The sequence below is a fragment of the Cupressus sempervirens genome, chromosome 8 (assembly GCF_028749045.1).
Source record: "Cupressus sempervirens isolate cs-2001-9-10 chromosome 8, ASM2874904v1, whole genome shotgun sequence".
Classification (NCBI taxonomy): domain Eukaryota; kingdom Viridiplantae; phylum Streptophyta; class Pinopsida; order Cupressales; family Cupressaceae; genus Cupressus; species Cupressus sempervirens.
The window spans coordinates 249,983,858-249,998,418 of NC_143125.1; positions in this window are offsets into that span (position 1 = coordinate 249,983,858).

Sequence of the window (14,561 nt, forward strand, 5' to 3'; positions counted from 1 at the left end):
AGAACTGGTACATCTTTATGGTTGAACTTTTTAAAGGGAAAAAGTTATGCACAAAGAAGAATAAAAAATTCAAGAGTGAACCAAACTTACACAAGTTCTTCTTTGAAGTCCTGATGCTCTCCATGTTCTTTTTGGATTGAATCAACATTAGCTTAACAAGGTCGAAGGACATGTTTTTCTTCACCATCTTGAGAGCCAGATCAATTGCCGCACATGACATGCTATTGAGATGACTTGAGCTATAGATCTTGTGAGCTATCACATGAATTCCAAATTTCAGCTCCACATCAATCACACTATTGATCTTCGTACCTATTCCATCCCACTTGACAAGAGTTTTTCTTTCCAATTTTACCCAACTTAGGGTTTTGGTAGTCTTTTCTTTGTTCAACATTGGGATCCCTGTGAGTCAATGAATCATTTTCTTTGTTATTTGAATAGGCTACTCCAACCATAGCTACTTTTTGTGTACACAAATAATGATAAAGCCTTGGTCTCCAAATGTTGATGCTCGAGTTTCAACGTACCATTCACACACAAATTTTCTAGAGTCTCATCCATTTCTAGGGTTCTGATATCTTGTATCAAATAATGAAAACATGAATGAATATCGTTAACAAGTAATACCTTTGGTGGAATCTACGATTGAGCTTCGGTTGGGTCAAGCGCTTCTACAATTTTTGTACTCAACTTGAAGTCTGGTGCCTTACAATTGACTCCTTGACCCAACATCTAGGATCCTTTCTTGTTTTTATTGCTGGAGGATGCCATGCTTGGTAGAGTTTATGAAAACACAAAAATCTTCAACAAAAAATGCATAGGTCACTTGGAAGTACTGAAATTGGCCTTTGCAAATAGCTCTTCAAAAATTCACGATGATAAATGAATTCAGTTTCCTTCCTTTTAAATTTTTTTCACTTTCCAATCACCATAAATGCTTGGTATGATCACTCATGAGGTGACATATTATTTTCCACTTGGTTCGACCTTAGTGCTTGATAGAGTCATTCATAACTTAGTGTCTACACAATGTTTTAGTGTATCTCGACCTTGCTTGATAGGGTCTTGCAACTTGACCTAGCTCTATAAGGTCTAGATTTATCTTTAGTCACTTGGTGATCCCTTTGTATCTTGAATGCTGATATGGATCTTTTCCTTCTAGTTGGCTGTAACTAATGTAACATGTTTGCTTTAGAGTCTTTGTTCTAGTCATCCCTTTGGGAGATCAAGTAGAAATGCTTGAGTCACCCAATTCTTGAGTGATATGTGCTGTTGGAAATGATTGAAATGATCATAATAAAAGTTGTTGGAATAATTTATGGAACTGGTAAAGAATGTCCTCAATCATTGTTTTGTCATTGATGTCAAACTAGCTACTTGCAGGGATGACAATTTCTTTAGTGATCCAAATACTATCAATTAGTTGATTGTCAAGGTGGAGGCAATCAATAAGATGTAACTAGAACACCTAGAGAAAGGTTGAAGTTATGATGTTGTAATGAAGTACAAGGATCAGTTAAGCCATTGATGAAACCGTGTATTGGATGACATACTAAAAGATACAAAGAATGAGCACACTGAAACATATCAAAGATCTAAGGTTTTTAGCTAAGTCTTTTATAAAGCTCAAAATAAGTTCATTAGAGAGAAGGAGCCAAGCAAGCTAGTAAGAGCCGAGAAAATTTCTAGTTAAAGTGTTATTGATGCATGTGTTTTATTACATGTTTATTTGGTGTATTTTCATGCATGTAGTTTATTTTTAGTTAATTTTTTTTGGCTAAAGTATGATACTTATGATTCACCCCCCCTTCTCATAAGTACTCTTTCCATATTTGAATATTCCAACAATTGGTATCAGAGCTTAATCCAGGTTCTCTTAAGGAAAAGCCTAACAACTTGGAGGAAAAGATCTAAAGATGGAAGCTTTCAAACTTGGAAAGATCATTGAAAATCAGGTGATAGATGTGCAACTTGCTTTGCATAGCTTGGAGAAATTTAGAAACAAGTTGAGAAACTCATTAAAAAAGAGGAAGGATCTAGCCATAGCTGAAAATGATATACACTACAAGGAGATTGATACCACCAACATATTTTCCAGTGGAGACACTAAAGAGTTTGATGCAGCAATAGCAGAACTGATGGAGAAAAACAAAATTCAAGCAGAGGAGATAAGATCTCTCAAGATGGAACATGAATCACAGGCCATAATGATATGTGAAATTACTGAACACAAGAAAAGAGCAGTTGAAGACAAAGTGATGTTGGAAAATGATAAAAGAAATTTTGCAAACAGACTTGAAGAAAAATGTACTGAACTGACAAGGATCTCAAACATGCAGATGGATACACTTGCTCAAATGATGAACCTTCATCATGAACTCAATGTAAAGGATATTGAGATCTCTACCTTGAAGATGCAGAATGAACAAATGTAGAATGAATTAAATAGAGAAAAAGAGGTAGCAGAGAATCTCAACAAATCAAGTGAAGCAATCAAGTATTTTGAATAGTTGCCGAAATCACCAAAATCTGCCCATGTTACATCAGGAATAGGATACAATAGCACTAAAGTCAGAGAATCATCAAAAGGTGCTGAACAAAGAAGTGACAAAGGTAAGTATTCAAAACCCACTTGTCATTACTGTAATAAGAAGGGACATACAACTAATGTGTGTAGGAGTAGAAGATTCAATCAATCAAACATACCCAAAAGTTTTTGTCACAAGTGCAACATGCAAGGACATATGACACAAAATTGCAGATCCAATGTCACAAGGACTCAAAGATTTGATGGACATTGTTATAATTGCAAAAAGTATGGACATAGGGCATTTGAATGCAGATCAAAACCTATGTGGACATTAAATCAACCAGCAAAAATAGAAGGGAATGGAAGCCATTATCATTGGGATTACAACACCAGGTACAGTTGTCACTATTGTCAAAAATATGGACATATACCACAGAACTATATAAGAACACATTTCAAAGGAAACTACAAAAGATCGTTGAATCAAATTACATGTTTCAATTGTTTGAAAATTGGTCATATCAGTATAAACTATTCTACAAGACCAATGACAAGGAACAAACTAAGACATGAATCATGTCTGATTAGCCAATCTGAACCCAAGACAGTACATGGTGCATTACAAGATGATGACTGGTATAAAGCTATGGAAGAAGAAATTGATCAAATAAGAAAAAATAAAACTTGGAGTTTGGTCCCCTGACCAAATGACAAAAATGTGATTGGCACCAAATGGGTATTCAGAAACAAACTAGATGAGAATGGTGAGATTACTAGAAAAAAAGCTAGATTAGTATACAAGGGTTATGCTCAAGAAGAAGGAATAGACTATGGAGAAACATTTGCTCCTGTTGCTAGAATGGAAGGTGTAAGAACTTTACTTGCATATGCTGCCTACAAAGATTTTAAAGTCTATCAGATGGATGTAAAATCTGCCTTCTTAAATGGTATACTAGAAGAAGAAGTCTACATTGAACAACCAGAAGGATTTGTTGATGAAAACAATAGGGATATGGTGTGTAAGTTACACAAAGCACTCTATGGTTTGAAACAAGCACCTAGAGCATGGTATGAGAGACTTCACAAGTATCTAGTGCAAATTGGATTTGAAAGAGTTGATGATAACAACAACATGTACATCAAAGCTGAAGAAGGTAAAGACATTATTGTATCTGAAATTTTTGTGGATGACATAGTATTTGGTGGTAAGGAAGTACTTTGCAAAGGCTTTGCTGACAAAATGAAACATGAATTTGAGATGTCTATGTTTGGAGAAATCAAATTTTTTGTTGGATTGCAAGTACATCAACTCAAACATGGAATATTTATTACACAATCAAAATACATCAAAAAAATTCTTAAAACATTTGGATTGGAAGAATCTAAACCAGTCAGCACACCAATGGCCATAGGGAATAAGCTATCCAAAAATGATGAGTCAGTTGAAGTCAATCAAACAATGTACAGATATATGATTGGAAAACTACAATATGTTGTACATAGTAGACTAGACATAGCATTAGCAGTTGGAATAGTGGCTAGGTTCTCTGCTAATCTTAAAGAAAATCATCTCATAGCAGTAAAAAGAATAATGAGATATCTCAAAGGGACTGATGACTTTGGTCTATACTACAAAAAGAATGGAAGATTTGAACTTAATGCATATATAGATGCAGACTGGGGAGGAAACATTGATGACAGAAAAAGCACAAGTGGAGGTGCATTATTTCTAGGCAAAAGGCTGGTTACCTAGACTAGCAAAAAACAAACATGTATATCCCAGTCCACTGCAGAATCAGAATATGTGGCAGCTGCAGTCAATTTTAAAAACATTGTATGGCTCACACATCTATTGAATGGAATGAAAGAAGTAGTAACAAAATCGGTGATATTATATTGTGATAATAAAAGTGCTATAAATATATCCAAAAATCCAGTAATGCATGCAAAAACTAAGCATATTGCAATCAAGTATCATTATGTCAGAGAATTGGTAGAAGACAAACAAGTGAAGTTGGAATACATTCACATAAAGGAACAAACTACAAATATCTTCACCAAACCATTGCCCAAGGATGCCTATGAATATCTTAGAGGCAAGTTGGGGGTTATACCCCTAAGTCAAGCAGTTTAAGGCAAAAAGGAAGCTGCCTTGCATCAACAGAAATAAATCATTGAAATATTAACAGGTTGATGCAAAGGATGACAGTAGGAATAGAAACTCCAAATCAGTCACAAGCATGGTGACAGAGGGAGAAAAACAACAAGAAGCCAAAGCTTATATTTTGCATGATAAAGATGCTACATCTTTGGAATTTATGTCAAAGAGGGAGAAATATGCATGAAACTGATCAATGCAAAGAAAGAGGGAGATATATATGAAAGAGGGAGATATATGTGATCAGTAGTGAAAATGCAGCAAGCCAATACAATCTTGGTGGTAATTGAATTGATTACTTGATCAGTTTGGTTTGCCATCAATGCCGAAGAGGGAGATTGTTGGAAATGATTGAAATGATCATAAGAAAAGTTGTTGGAATAATTTATGGAATTGGTAAAGAATGTCCTCAATCATTGTTTTGTCATTGATGTCAAACTAGCTACTTGCAGGGATGACAATTGCTTTAGTGATCCAAATACTATCAATTAGTTGATTGTCAAGGTGGAGGCAATCAATAAGATGTAACTAGAACACCTAGAGAAAGGTTGAAGTTATGATGTTGTAATTAAGTACAAGGATTAGTTAAGCCATTGATGAAACAGTGTGTTGGATGACATACTAAAAGATACAAAGAATGAGCACACTGAAACATATCAAAGATCTAAGGTTTTTAGCTAAGTCTTTTATAAAACTCAAACTAAGTTCATTAGAGAGAAGGAGTTGAGCAAGCTAGTAAGAGCTGGGAAAATTCCTAGTTAAAGTATCGAGCAAAACCAAGTGTCGAGCATCAGTAATACTTTAGGAGCCGAGTAACTCAGTATATCAGCATAAGAGTTTGTAATTGCACAAACTATGATGCAAACAGTTTTTACAACCGACATAAGGTAAATCTTGAAGGATTTAATGATGAGATTGAATCTTTTATTTTTCCTATGAAATTTGCATGCAACCAATCAGCAAGAGATAAGTATTAAGCAGAAAATGAAGATTGAATATGGATCGTAGATCCATACCTAACCCTAAATATTCAAATGTTTTTATAAGGAAGATGAAACTTCATTGTAAAATGTAAGAGGTGAGAGGTATGAGAAGATATACAAGGGTTCGTAAGGAATTCTATTTTTAGTAGTGAGGATTATCAGATCACAAAAGGATCCAGATCAGAGAAAGCAGAACAAGTGCCTGCAATCAGTAATCAAGGATTGTAACCAGTCAGGTTTATTGTACTTAATACTTTCTAGCAATTGTATTAGAATGAAAATCCTATGCTGATAGGTTAGCTTAACAACTATTTTGATAAATCCTTTAACTAGGTCATAAAATCCTTTAACAGGGTAACACTTCATGTTAAGTGTTTGAAAGCCTCTAACCAGGTCACTATTGACACAATGTAAAGCCTTTAACAGAGTAGGCCTTTAATAGGGCAGATCATTAGAAGTGGTTGAACAATATTGCTGCAGTAATTTTTGTGGGTATCATCCCCACCCCAGTTTTACCTTCTTATTCCTGGAGGGTTTTTGGGTTACCAAATTCCAGTGTTAAGTGTTATTGATGCATGTGTTTTATTACATGTTTATTTGGTGTATTTTCATGCATGTAGTTTATTTTCAGTTAAATTTTTTTGGCTAAAGTATGATACTTATGATTCACCCCCCCCTCTCATAAGTACTCTTTCCATATTTGAATATTCCAACAATGTGCTTCATGGCTCAGACTTGCATTCTCAGAAGATTTTAGAATCCATTGCTACCTCATCTGCTTTCTAATATTGTTAGCTTTGGCTTTCTTTTCATTTTCAATCCTTCTAGTGTTCATACAACTTTTGGAAAGATGTCCAAGTTCTATATAGATAAAACAACTTCTAGTGGTGTCTCTTGTTCTCATGTGATGTTTCATACAATTTTCTCCAATGTGCCCAAATTCTCCATAGTAGTGGCATCTACACCATGTGTTGTAATCCCATCCAAATATAGCTTTCACAATCTATTTTGCTGGGTTCAATATCTTGGTTTTTAATTTAGAAGATTTGTGGCCATGATTCTTGCATTTGTGACATTTACCTTCAAATTTAGGTTTCTCTTGCATTCATTATCTCTATGACCATGCTTATTGCAATTGTAATATTTTCCATTGAATTTTGCTTTTCCATTAATCCAACATTTGTTTGATGTATGACCTAATGTACCACAATGATTGCAAGTAGGCCTTTGATTCTTTTGAGCTCCTTTCTTTGATGATTCACCTTCTTATGTGTATCCTATTCCTACTTTTCCTTTCTATCCATATCGACTTTACTCATTCAACTGATTCTTGTCTCCTTGAGATTTCATCATCCTCTCATTGATTTTCTTTTCAATGTTTAGATCATTTTACAATTTTTCATTCTTTGATCTTAGATTCATGATTTCTTCATTTTCATTAGTAAGCTAAACAATATATATTCCTATTGAAGGGATAAAAAGTGAATTTCATTGTTCTTTCCTTCTATCTCTTCTTTGGCTTTGTCTTTTTCTTCCATGACTTCACACAATCTTATTGACTAAATTTCTTGTTCTCTTTCGAGCTTTCTAACTTCTTGAATATTACAATTCTTTTCTAATAGGTCTCTGGTTGCCTCATTAGGTTTATCTAAATTTCTTTCTAGATAGATATCTTAAATTCTTTCTTCAGTGTAGAGTTTTTTATTCATTTGTACTGCAAGATTTTTTTAAATTTTTTTTAAAGGATTTAGAGAGTTGCTCCCTTTCTTTCTTAAGTTGCCCATTAGCCAATTCCAAATTCAGCATTTTATTGTCAATAGTCTTATCTAGTCTGAATAACTCCATTGCCTCTGATCTTTGCTCAAGTTGTTAAACTTCTTCTTTGAGAACCACAATGCTCTAATTCTAATTTTTAGAAATATAGGATAGGATAGGTTACTAAGAGGGGAGGGGTGAATCAAAAACCAATAAAACTTATTCTTATTTCACCAATTAATCCTTCATATATATTCTGGTCTAGTTGCATGCATGAAAAATTGAAGGTGTTAAAACATTCATAACACTTTGACACAAGATATGGTGACCAAGAAACCTTCCAAATAGAAAGTAAAATTGGGGTGGGGATGATACCCACAAGCTTTAGTAATGTAGTATAAAGTTTTCTAGTTAAGGCTTATAATTAATCACTTCTGATGATCTGCCGTATTAGGAGTAATAAGGACTGCTAGGTCCACCTTGCTAAAGGATTTACAAAACATACAATCAAGTATGCACTTGGTAAGAATGTTTGTAAAAGGCTATTAAGTCTACCTTGTGAAATGATTTAACTATTCCACCTATTAGGATGAATCAGTGGCTGATCTTTGATCTATAACTTTGATTTGCTTGTTGAGATTCCATTAGAGTGTAATGATCACCTTGCTGTGATAGATAAATCTTTACTACTTCTTATATTGCTTGTAGCCTTCTTAATTCACACTTTTTCTCTTATTATATTCGCATCATATTTTTTCCTATGTCTTATTTGGATGTGATACAATACATTACATACATACCAATCCAAATCATAATCCATCAAAGTTGGCTACAATACAAGTTTCACCAAAATACACAAAGTCGGCTCAACTGTTGATACTTGAGTTCTAAAGACAAACTTGGTGAGGTTCTAATACTTGACAACCATTTTCAACACCCGACATCATCATGCTCTTGGTAGACATAGAAGTTCAGTTCATACTAATCACTTCCAAGTAGTTTGAACTTGGTTAGCACTGGTGACTTGGTGAACATTGCGAAACTCGGCATATAAACTGAATCACTTGGTTGACACTTCCTAGCTCGGGCAATACTTGATTCACATCACTAATGCTGTGAACTTGGTAAACACTGGAAACCACAATTTTCATTTTGTAACTCAGTAATACTATGAAGCTCAGTTTGCACTACTACTCATCAACTCGGTAGATACTGCTTGGTGTGAACTAAATACTATTAGTAAATAGTTTTTCCCTTTAGATTTAAAGCTTGGAGAAAACACCCCTTGATAAACTAATAGATTGAAATTCCCTAAATGTGTAAGGAATTTCTTTGCTCAGTATTATTTCACAATACTATAAGGTGCAACGGTTGGTTTGAAAAGATAATCATTAATTCCTCCTCTAAGTAAAAATCTTCCTAATGAGTATTTTAAAGAAAATACTGAAAAAACATAAACAATCAATTCATAGAAATTAATTGAATATGTAGATTGAAAAACTACTTAAATTTTACAACCAAGATCATCCACATGATTAATCCCTATACATGAAAATGATTTAAAATCCACTTCTATTACTTATCAATTTAAGTTCTCTCAACTTCAATAGCAAGACTTCAAATTGCAATAAGACAACACAAATCTTTTCAAAAATGATTAATCTCCTCAAGGATAGAAATCATTTATAGAACAAACAATATTATCTATTCCAGAAAAGATTTAAAACATAAAATTGTAAAATCTTATATTTCCTCATTACAATCAAAATTTTGCATCAAAGTTTTCTTTTTAGAATGTAGATGTCAAATCCAAAAGTATTTCTAGTTTTGCACCCACTGAGAGCTGATCCTTTTACAAAAAGAATTCTTGGTTTTACAAAAATTCTACCAAAGTAATTTTTGAACTACCCTAACTCCCTTTCCTTAAAATCTTTTTTCCAATCCCGTACAACTTTTCCACAAATACCTCCTATTACAATAATAATTAATTCTTTAAAGAATTAATCATTTTAAATTTTCTTTCCATTTTACCCTACCCCAACTAACTCATCTAATTTACCATTTTTACTTTCATGGTTACATTACAATTGTAATAATTAATTCTTACTAGAATTAATTATGTGAAAAGTAATTACCTTAAAATATTTTGATATTAATTATTTTGCATGTAGTAATATTTAATTATCTAAAATTCTTAGAGATAAAAAAAAAAGGTGAGCAAAAAGCATTTTGCGAAAATTGCAAATCGCAGACAAGCAGCTAAAAACCCTAAGTCCTTTGCTAGGATCAGTGGAAGGAATCACCATGGGCACCATCAAGAGACATCCAATTTGTCCATCAAATCTTCACCCAACCATCTTGCTTGAAGCAAGGTAGGAGATCAAGGCTATTCTGGCATAGAGAAAGTTCACACTTCGAATTATTTTGCACCCTTGGCAGATCTACAATTGGAGAAGGAGGAGCATATGAAATTTAAAACTAGTCAAGATATACCTCCCAAAATCTTCTCGATTTCAAACCTAGGCAACTAGATTGTAGTGTTCTGATGCAGGAGCATCCAGAGGTATAAGGGCAATCCTGTGTCACCCAAAAAAATGTACTTAGACTTAGTTTCTGTTTCATGTGTTTTCATTTATGTATACCCATTTGGGTCAAATAAAGGTTCCAACTCTCATAGTTCCACTATCAGTGTTCTAAGATAGAGTATTTGAGCACCTTGGGATATGTGTAAATGCCAAAAAAAAAGGAGTATTTAATTGAGGCATCATTTTGGTGAACTAGAAGGTGTAGATTGGTTGAATGATTGTAATTATAATTTAGAGCATTCTAGAAAAAGAATCAGGTCAAAAGGCCCCACGGTTTGAAAGTTATTGCAGTTTTTTGATTTTTGGAGACCTCTTAAGAGTGCTTCAAAGTTAGGTTAGGGGCATTAAATGGCCTTGAACAAGGCCAAAAAATGGGGGACGAGTGAATCTAGTCCATAGGGCTATAGAGCACTTCGAGAGCTTTTCAAAAATGTAAACGGTTCATCAATCGGAGCTACGATTCAAAAGTTATGCCTCTCGGAAGTTCGATTACCATTTTTGGATTCTTCTAATTTTGTGTTGACTTCTAATGCAACTTCTAGAGCCTTCTATTTGGTCGGTGGATGCTAAATAGCACTTTCTAGAATGTATTCCTAATCCTTAACCCTCTGGGGTCTATTTAAGAGCATTTCTGGCATTGCAAAAGGTAGTTCGAAGTGGAGTTTGAGAGAGGGTACTGGGAAAAGAATTTATCTCTAGATTTATGCTATTGTAAGCCCATAGGGCATGTTTTGAAGTCTATTTTCTCTGTACTAAATGTATTAGCTTATTTACAAAGTTAATAAAATTTTCCCTTTCGTGTTGTGTCCATTCTGTGCTTGGGTTGTGTCCCCATCATGTTCAATTTGACCAAGTATGCTAGGATCAATCAAATTTTTCCTTGTCTAGAGTCCAAGGTTTCTTCCCATCTTAAATCTGTCATGCCATCTCATTTTCCATTCCACCCTCTTGTGGTTTCGTCTCCACCCTACATCAATCCGCATCACAGAGCTAGTAAAAACATCCATCTAAACCCTATCTTCCCCACTTCCATCCATCATTCCTCAAAGAAATTTTACGATATAGTTCTCATCATTAGTGACCAAGTCAGCGAAGATCAATGGGATGAATGTCAAGAGGTAGGTCTTTTCACTTTTTGGAATGGCCCTATCTTTGATTTATGAAGATTGATCGAATGGCTTGATGAGTTCTGTGGCACACAAGTATATATTTCTAAATTCACTGATAAAATTCTTTATTTTCACTGCTATGATGATTTAGTTAAGAAATATTTTTTGAAGGCCTCTGGATGCATGTTCAAAGGTCATGTTGTTCATTTTTTTGATTGGATTCCTAACTGTAATGAAAGTGCTTTAAATTTTACAATTCTTTCATGGTATGTAGTTCACTCATTACCACCAGAATTAAAGCACATCAATATTTTAAAAAGGATTGGTAGGTTTTCAAGAAATTTCATTGGATTGGATTTGGCATATGAAACAAGCAATAATGTAAAACTACTAATCAATGGTCATATCAATGAATCCAAAACCAAACACTTAAAACTCATTACAAATAGATCTAAATATTATTTGGAATTCATCAAATATGAGGGGAAAATCTTGGATATCATTAGACTTGACGATGAAAGAAGTTAGTCTTTCAAAATGATGGACAATACTTTGGATCTTTGTGAGTTCCTTCCTCTAATTAGAAGAAGACATCTCAAGATGCTTCAAGGAGATTAGACACCCAAGGAATGTCTCATAAGAATTGGTTCATATTTTTTTGATTCATCTTCATTCAAGGAAAATCATAGGACAAAAGAAAGAGTAAAGTGCCACAAAGACAAGACAGATAGATTAACAAATAAGGATGATAGTTCCCCTTTGGATAAAAATCCTTTGGAAATCAAGGACATATCCTCCTAAGAGATTGTTACCAAGGATAAGGATAATCCTGACAATAATTATGCCAATACTTCCAACAGGCCTAGGTTACTAAGCATCATTGTGGATAACAGGAAAGAAAGTAAAAATGAAAGGAAGAACAAAAGAAAGAAAATCAGAGATAGAATAGTTTAGACATCTCAAGGCTAGGAATCTTCTGAAAGGAAGAAAAAAAGAAAGAAAATCAGAGATAGAATAGTTTAGACATCTCAAGGCTAGGAATCTTCTGACAATAGGGAGGAAGCTCCAAGGGCTAATTCTCCCTCTCAAGAAATACTAATAGAGATATTTTATGAGAAGGGCTTAGAAAACATAGTTTATCCAACAAATGAAGAGATGCATCTGAAAGAGATCTTTGCCCCTCTACAAGCAAGTTTCTTAGAGGACACTCAAGGAAGAAAATTAGAGGAGCTTGAAAACATCATTTTATTTAACTCATGTAGGGAAAGTAGCAAAAAAGAACATCAAAAGGATCCAATCCCTCCCCAACCAAATTAGCCTCAGTTGGAAGATAATACGGTGGAGTCCTCTCTCAAATTTAACAAGTTTTGGCAAACTCTAGCTGCTACCTATAGTTTGCCTTTCACTCCTACCAACTAGCTTCTGTATGTAGACAAAGATAGTGAACATGCAGTTTATCAACCAGTTGAAGAGCTTCAAGAATTTATGAATAAGGAAAGCTTCATGGATCCTTCAAATGTTGAACTAGATTTGACAAAGATAGAAAGAGTGAAGTATGATCAACTTACTGATGAATTAGTCCAAGTATTCTATCTTGACAAAATTGACATAACTTTGACAACCCAGAAGGAAGAACTTATCGAAAGGATCCTCCAATTAGGAGGGGAAAACTATTCATGTGCAGATCTTAGAAGAGACATATTAAAAATTCAAATGGAAGACATGGCTTTAGCATTTATCGAACAATCTGGTCTTGCTAAAAAAATTATTTTAGAAGTGGATCTAGAGGATCAGGAACAACTTCTATCAAGAAAGATTGATACAGTACAGACAGCAAAAATTAACCTAGATTAGCTAGGCATTTACATGTCTCAAGAAGGGCCTAAGTCCCCATGTTGCGGCAAGATAAAGGGAAAAAGAGGAAGGAAGTCTTTGAAGGAACTTAGAGAAATAGAGGGTCTTATTAAGGAACAATAGAAGTTAGATCAAATTTTCTACAATGGGAAGGGGAAGTGCCTTCCCAATCAGGTATGAAGCTCACTACTTGGAATGCTAGGGGTCTTAATGCCCCTAGCAAAAAGATGTTATTAAAACATAACCTCAAATATTTTAATTTTGATGTTGTTTTAATCCAAGAAACTAAATTAAATTTATTAGAAATAGATAAATTAAGTAGGTTGCTTGGAGTATGGTGTTCTATGTTTCAGGAATATTCAGGAGCCTTCGAGGGTCTGGGTATCCTTTGGGATCCAAGGAAGGTTAGTATTAGTATTCTCAATTGTTCTAATAATTGGATAAGTGGTAAAGTTCAAAGTCTAAAATTAGATCTTAATTTCATAGTCATAAATTTGTATGGTCCAATTAATAATTATGATAAAAAATTAGTATGGGAAGAAATTGGTCATTTCTTGGATAGTCAAAAGAACGGTTGTTTTCTATTAGGAGGTGAGTTTAATACTATTCTAGATATTAAGGAAAAGGTAGGAGGTACTTAGGTGCTATCACAGGCATCTAAAGACTTTAAAGAGTGGTTTGCTATGCATAATCTAATTGACACTCCTACCAATAATGGCATTTATACTTGGAACAATTGGAGAATGGATTTTGCTTATATAATAGAAAAACTTGATAGATTTATGATAAAGGGTGAGCTGGATATCAACAATTTAAATATTCAATCTTCTATTTTACCCATAGCTGGATCTAATCACTTCCCTGTCAGATTCAAATCCATTGAGCCCCTTAAGCCGGCTAGAAACCCATTCAAGTGCAAGAAAATGTGGTTCCTAGACCCAAACTTTCTTAATAACATCAAACTATGGTGGGCTCAAGATAGCTATGAAGGGTCTAAAATGTTTGTCTTCATTAAAAAATTAAAGATGCTTAAGGAACATATTCTTAGGTGGAATAGAGAACATTTTAACAACATCTTCAAAGAAAAATTGGACATAGAAAATCAACTCAAAGATTTGAACTCTAAAGTAATTAGCAAGGGCATGGATAATAAGAGCTACCTTCTCAAAAAGGAACTGCTATCTAAGTAAGAAATTACACTTTCCAAAGAAGAGATATTCTAGAGACAAAAATCAAGAGAAAGATGGTTGGCAAAAGGTGACTGTAATAATTTTTTTTTTCATAACTCCACCCTATACAATAGAGCTAACAGCATAATCACACGTATTAAAAATCAGCAAGGTGTCTTAACTAAAAAACCAGGGGAAACAAAAAACACCTTTGTTAAATATTTTTAGGATATATTGAATAACCATAAAGGCTCAAATTATATTGTGCAATCTAGTCTTTTGAAAGTTATCCCTAAAGTTGTCACTCAAGAAGATAACGAAAATCTAATCAAACCCATTACCTTAGAAGAAGTTAAGAAAGTGGTCTTCGATATGAATCCAGATAAATCTCTAGGACTAGACAGATTCTAGGCTTTCT